This window comes from Bidens hawaiensis, unplaced genomic scaffold, assembly GCF_021521415.1.
Source record: "Bidens hawaiensis isolate Kalapana, Puna unplaced genomic scaffold, B.hawaiensis_p1.1 tig00052224_1, whole genome shotgun sequence".
Lineage (NCBI taxonomy): Eukaryota > Viridiplantae > Streptophyta > Magnoliopsida > Asterales > Asteraceae > Bidens > Bidens hawaiensis.
In genome coordinates this window covers 1-7,523 of record NW_027499376.1, presented here as the reverse complement: position 1 = coordinate 7,523, position 7,523 = coordinate 1, and the positions used below count along the sequence as shown (strand labels likewise).

General features: G+C 38.3%; 1 pseudogene; it reads left to right on the top strand.

Annotated features, from left to right (window-relative positions):
• The first annotated feature begins 3,057 nt into the window (after positions 1–3,057).
• On the top strand, positions 3,058–3,993 carry LOC143599464 (protein SENSITIVITY TO RED LIGHT REDUCED 1 pseudogene; annotated as a pseudogene).
• Positions 3,994–7,523: the final 3,530 nt, after the last annotated feature.

Below are 7,523 nucleotides of genomic sequence, written 5' to 3'. Positions count from 1 at the left end.
ACCCGAATCCGAAATCTGACCCAATCAAAATACCCAAAACGGTTTTTGTATACCCGGGTTTTTAATATCCGAACCCATACCCGACCCTACCCGTAGGGTACGGATATGATATGATATGATATACATTTCAGTACCAAAACCCGTACCCGGAACCGGACCCGATTTGTACCCGATAATACCCAAAAACCCGAACCAGTTCCATACCTGAACCGGGTTTTACAAATACCCGAAACCGAGTTTTTCAAATACCTGATCTATACCCGAAAAATATTTGGAAAAATAATTCTAAAAGGTGCAACCCATTAAAAAATCCAAAGAATATCCGAAAAATACCCGGAAAAAAGCAAAAAAAAAAACCCGAAAATAGGGTTCTTTTCAATACCCGTAAATAGGGTATTCAAATACCCGGTTCTATACCAGATCCGAACCCGATACATAGGGTATGGTTTTTAGAGACAATACCCGTAAATAGGGTATACCCGGTTCTATACCAGATCCGAACCCGATACATATGGTATGGTTTTTAGAGACAATACCCGTAAATAGGGTATTCAAATACCCGGTTCTATACCAGATCCGAACCCGATACATAGGGTATGGTTTTTAGAGACAATACCCGTAAATAGGGTATTCAAATACCCGGTTCTATACCAGATCCGAACCCGATACATATGGTATGGTTTTTAGAGACAATACCCGTAAATAGGGAATTCAAATACCCGGTTCTATAACAGATCCGAACCCGATACATAGGATATGGTTTTTAGAGACAATACCCGGACCCGAACCCGACCCGGGTTTTGCCAATACCCGATTTTCCTATACCTGGTCAAACCCGAACCCGAGTATTTGAAAAACCCGATTTATGCACCTCTATGTAACTAATTTCAAGTAAGTTCAAACAATTAGGGTAGAATTTGAATGTATACTAAATTACTAATCAATCATCCATCTCATTTACATCCACATTTCTACCCTACTTATTTTTACCAAGGATATAACTACTTAACCTTTAAAAGATAGTTTCTTACTTTTATTAATCATAGTAACATAATTACTTATTGTCAACACACTTTATTTTGTTACTTAGTTTATTATCCAAAAGTACACACAAGGGGCACTCCTAACTTGAACTCAAAAGTGCCCAAATTACACTCATCAGTCATCAACGTATTTTGGCTTCAACATCAGGTTCACGAACCCAATTTTCCTACCGATTTCACTACCCAAAAGGGAAGAATCGTCCACACAAATACCTTTTTATAGATTAGGTTTAAATACGAGACGTCGAGCAGAAATTCAAGAAAAAAATAAGTTGACCTAATTATTGAATTAACTGATTTAAAAGCTTCTTCATGATCATACACGAGAAATTGTGTCTTGACAACCAAAACGTGTTTATACCATTCACATTTAATACTTTTGGTTTTCCCACCATGAGTCTGAACTACATAGTCGTGTCCAAAGACTAATGAACTGTAATGTTACGACTCCAGTATCTATAGTATGTATGAATGTAATTTTTAAACGGCTTGGTTTTGCTATTAGAAAAGTACTATCAGCACAACTTGTTTCGCGTTTCTTGGGGTGAGCATAAACTTGATAAAACACGCAAGACCCGACTCTGTTATTTAAAATAGAGTCGGTTTCCCTAAGAATACCATTAAACGTGTCCGGGTCAGGTATCACGGGTCTGACCATTTTTTTTATATAAATCGGATAAGACTCGTGATACACTGAGACCTAAACCAATCAGACCCAGTAACAGGTCCGGGTCTTGAGGGTCTGACCCGTTTCCCTTTCATTTGGTTGTGAAACACTTGAATTTGAATATTATTAGGGTTACTGATTTCATATAACTGAGTCATTCACTCACTCGCTCACTCAACTGTGGCTACTGAATTAAGGTATTGTTGCTATTCGTCTTTTTAATCTGTTTATTAATTTATGTTTCTTCAATTTGGTTGCGATTGATTTAATTGTTGAAATTAAACCTCAATTATTGATTGCTTTTGATCTAGTTTGATTAATAGTAAATTAAGCAATCTATAGTTGGTTAATCGGTTCTGTTTATTCGGTTAGTTTGTCGGTCATCTGTTCGGTTCGATTCGGTTCGGTTAATAACCAAAACTTGGGTTACTTTTTTTTTTAATACATTAAATGGAGGTATAAAAGCTAGAAATATATGAATGGTTCACTTCGGTTAAAGCCGGGTAACGAGTTTTGTTTAATTTTGCCTCGGTTTCATCAGTCTTTGGTTTCGGTTAACGGTTCTTTTATTGCTCACCCCTCCATATAGCTTCTTCGGTTAACCAAGGGTAAAAAAACCGACTTTCAGTTAATTCAGTTTTGGTTAATCAGTCTTTGGTTCGGTTTCGTCGATTTTTGGTTTTGGTTCATGGTTCGGTTATTGGTAGCAAAGCGCTTAGGAGCGTCTCATGATTTCTTTAAACCAAGACTCTTTTAAGTAAATTTTACCGTACAATTTAGGGCTGAGCACGGTTCGGTTATTGGGTGAAACCTAAACCAAAACCGAAGTAGTCGGTTATTTTAGTTTCCTAACCGATAGGTTTTCGGTTTCGGTTAATTGCATGTACATTCAAAAAAGAAATTCAAAATCAAATAATGAACTACAGTAACTATTCACGTTCCAACTAATATAGAATAATAAGTCTTTAGTCATTATTGTTCATGAATAAATTTCCATATAGAAAATATTAGAATACAGAAAAGGTGTAACCGATTACCTTAACGAAGAATGTAAAGTGATGAACGGATGAATTTGAGTATGTAGAATAAAGAAAAGGCATAATCGGATCGGTTCGGTTCGATTTTATTCGGTTTTTTTGAAATGGATAACCTAACCGAAACCGAAAAATCAGTTTTTCAAAAAAACAACAAATTAACCTTAGGTTAATGCTTCGGTTCGGTTTTTTCCGGTTAGTCGGTTTCGGTTCGGTTTATTCGGTTTTTTGCTCACCCCTCCGTACATCTATAATGCTTTATGTTTAGTTTGATCTGTTTCTGATTTTGTGGTCACTAAATGTTACAGATTATTCTAGTCTTCTTGATCAAGACAATGGCTGCTTCTGCAGAAACCGTGTTACCCGACCCGCACAAAGTGGTCATAGATGACTGGACGATCGTTATGCCACGTCGCAAGAACCAGAAACGAAGACTTCCTAAACTCAAGTCTGCAAAACAACAGCAAGAACAAACTCATTGGGCTCCTACTGATCTCGAAACCACACCCGAAAGAGAACTGAAGCTAATGCAGAAGATGCAAATCTGTATCGAAAAGCTTGAGAAATCCCGGTTCTTTACTGTTTTTCTTGATCAAATCGTTACTTCGGAAGCTGCAGACTGTTTCTCTAGTATTACAAAATCGGAACGTAAGATAAACATGGTGATATACGGTATTGGTAGCATTGAATCGTTTGACTCGCCTCGTTTACAGCTCGGCCTTGCGGTTCTCATGAAAAGAAAACTTGATTGGATTGGAGAAATAGAGGTTTTTGATCCGATCATTTCGTTGACCGAGTCAAAGGTTTTGGAGGAGCTAAACTGTCGTGTTCTCACCATTAACGAGCAAGGTATGAGAAAAGTTGTGGACCCGATTCTGTTTTTCATGCCACATTGTGAAGCCGAGCTATACGATAATCTATTAAAGACGAACTGGAGACATGACGGTTTGAATAAAATAATATTGTTTGGGAACAGTTTTGAGAAATATGAGCAGCATCAGTCTGTGTTCCAGGGTTCGACCTTGGATGACTCGAGGAAGCATTTGCTTGCGGTAAGACCGTTTACTAAAGAGTTTGAAGTTTCTACTGTCTCGGATGATTATTTTCGGGCCTTTCAAGGTTCAAGTTGGCATTTTTTTAGCGTTGATCGCGATACGGACTTACCATTATTATGCTAAAGATTTTGTATCTTGTATTCATTCTGTATTCATGATGGGAGGACTACAATACTCAGAAAGCTTTTTGTTTCTTGTTAGAATTCATTGTTGTTCTTCTATATAATAATATAATGGTGAAGTATTTATATATATTATTAGGTTTAGTATTTATTTTTTGCAGTTTATTTGAGAAATGATATATAATAAAGTTTAGTATGTATTTGCATTTAAAAAAAATGTCTGATTCCAACTCAAGCTAGTTTGTGTCCGAGTGGTTTTGACTCGACCAAAGTGATACTCTTATAAGAAAGTTTTGTTCTAAACCCGAAAACATATTTTCATCCGAATATGTTTTGGACCGAACTCATTTAACTCGACCGGCTGATTAAACTCATTTTTATCCATTTTTGCAGTAATATCACCCAATTGATTTCTGTAATTTATGCTCTAATTTTCTTCTATTTAGAACGACTTATGAAGATAAGAGAATATTGAAATATCAAATGCAAGTTGTATTTTCATTTACATTTACATTGGGTATAAATATACTAAGAATGATAATCATCATAAAGACATATAGCTACACATTCCATAACTAAAATATTCTCACAATCATACTATAATGAGATGATTTGAGCATATTCTCACAATCATACTATAATGGGATGATTTGAACCAGAGGGAAAATATTCAAATTAATTTGAATCAAGTGAAGGTCATGTATCATCTTTAATATGGTCCCGCAAGATGGACGGTCGCGAGACAAGGCCAATCTTGTTTATGAGATATTGGAATCTCGGTCGTAACAACGGTTTGGTGAGGGCATCAGCCAGTTGGTCATCGCCGGAGACGTGTATAACTCGTATAGACTGATCATGTACCTTTTCACGGACAAAATGGAAGTCAAGTGCTAAGTGTTTCATACGGGAGTGAAAGATGGGATTAACCGAGTATTGTGTAGCACTGAGATTATCACAAAAAATGGTTGGAATAGAAGTTGATTTAAACCCAAGTTCTTGTAGTAATGATTTGAGCCATAAGACTTCAGTGGTGGTTGATGCAACAGCACGAAACTCGGCTTCGGTAGATGACCGAGCAAGGGTACTTTGCCGTTTGGAACTCATGAAATGGGATTTGAACCAAGATATACTACGTAACTGCTTGTGCTTCGATAATTATTTTTGTCGCCTGCCCAATCGGCATATGTAAATGCATGGAGCTGTAGGGGAGATGCATGGCGCAACAAAAGACCTGTGTGAACGGTCCCGTGTAGGTAACGAAGTACTCGTTTAAGAGCAATCCAATGTAGAGATGTAGGAGCGTGCATAAACTGAGACAATTTGTTAACCGTGAAAGCGATATCGGGTCGGGTGAGAGATAGATATTGTAAGGCTCCAACAATAGCTCGATAATCAGTTGGAGAAGATAAAGCCGTTCCACCATGTAGCGTAAGATGGTTAGAGCAACTAATTGGTGTAGAAACCGGTTTGCAATCAATCATATTGGGCACGGTGTAATAGATCAAGAATGTATTTGGTTTGGAATAAAAGAAGGCCCTTGGGGTGGGGAATAACTTCAACACCGAGGAAGTATGAGAGATTGCCAAGATCTTTTAGGGAGAACTTGGCGGCAAGAGAAGAGATGAAGTTATCAATGATAGAAGGAGATGGGCCGGTGACAATGATGTCATCGACATATACAAGAACATAGATGGGGGAGGGCCCTGATGTGTGAATAAAGAGGGAAGAGTCGGAAATCGTAGGCGAAAAGTTTAGAGATTGAAGATAGGTTTTGAGTTCTTCGTACCAAGCTCGTGATGCTTGTCTAAGGCCGTAAATGGCTTTACGCAATTTGCAAACCTGAGTTGGGAAGGATGGGTTGATGAAGCCCGGGGTTTGTGCCATGTAAACGTCTTCGGTCAAGGTACCTTGAAGAAAGGCGTTATTTATGTCGAGTTGGCGAAGGTTCCAATTGTTGGAAACATCGAGAGAAAGAATGAGTCGTAAGGTAGCGGGTTTTACGATGGGACTAAAGGTTTCGGCATAATCGATACCGGGCCGTTGGTGAAAACCTTTGGCAACGAGTCGGGCCTTTAGACGATCTATTTGTCCATCGGATTTGTACTTGGTACGAAAAACCCATTTACACCCGACAAGATTAGAGGCAGACTCGGACGGAACTAGACACCATGTCTGGTTCTTTTGAAGTGCCTCGAATTCCTCAGTCATGGTTTTTTGCCAAGAAGGGTGTTTGAGGGCTTGAGTTATAGTGGTTGGATCATTGATTGGGCCGGTAGTGGCGGTGTAGAGGTGGAAGTCGGGGTTGTGATAGCGAGGGTTGGGTTTACGGGTTCGTGGTTGCGATGGAGAGCTGGAAATAGGAGTGGATGCAGAAGATGGTGGCGTTGAGGTATTGGGTTGTGAGGATGGTTGGTGCTCATTAATTGTGGAACTGTTTTGAGGTGTTGAGTGAGTAGGTGAAATTAGTGGGGTGGGCTCATTATCTGTGGTGTGAGGTGAATTAATAGGATTGTTTGAAGGATTTGGATGTGAGACGTCACTTGGTTCTGTTTGTTGGGTGGGAGGATTATTTGGTGTGGGTGATTGATAGAAGGTAGCATGTGGTGAGATTGGGTGGTTGGGAAGTTGTCTGGTTGGTGAGGGTTGGAAAGGGGAATTCATGTTCAACAAAAGTGACATGTCTAGAGATATATATTTTATTTGTGAGTGGTTCGAGAGCATAGTATGCACTTTGGGTGGATGAGTACCGACAAAGATGCAAGGTTTGGAACGATAGTGTAGTTTGTGTGGAGAATAGGGGCGAAGCCAAGGGTAACAAAGACACCCAAAGCTTCGAAGCTTATTGTAGTTTGGTTCTTTGTTAAAAAGTCGGTGGTAGGGAGAAACATTTTGTAGGGTGGGTGTAGGGAGTCTATTTATTAAATAAGTAGTGGTGGTAATAGCAAAAGGCCAATATGTAGTGGGTAATTTAGCATGTGTGAGGAGAGATAGCCCTGTTTCAACAATGTGTCTATGTCGCCGTTCGGCGAATCCATTGTGTTCGGGTGTGTGGAGGGGGAGATGTGAGGTGAGATATGCCTTTTGATTGGAGGTGAGAAGTGAGTTTAATATATTCTCCTCCATTGTCAGAAAAGAGTTGTTTGATTGTAGTTTGGAAATAGTTCTCAACCAAGTTTTGAACACGAATGAAAGTAGAGAGAGAATCTGATTTATTTTTGAGTGGATATAGCCATATATATTTAGTGTAGTGATCAACAAAAATAATATACTATTTGTACCCATCAAAGGATGTAACGGGTGAGGACCAAACATCGGAAAAAATTAATTGTAAAGGCGCGTTTGAAGATAAAGTAGATTGATAAAATGGCAATTTATGACTCTTGTTTATTTGACAAGAGTTACAATTATTTGAAATATCATATGAAGATAAGAGAATATTGAAATATCAAATGCTAGTTGTATTTTCATTTACATTTACATTGGGTATAAATATACAAAGAATGATAATCATCATAAAGACATACAGCTACACATTCAATAACTAAAATATTCTCACAATCATACTATAATGAGATGATTTGAGCATATTTTCACAATCATAC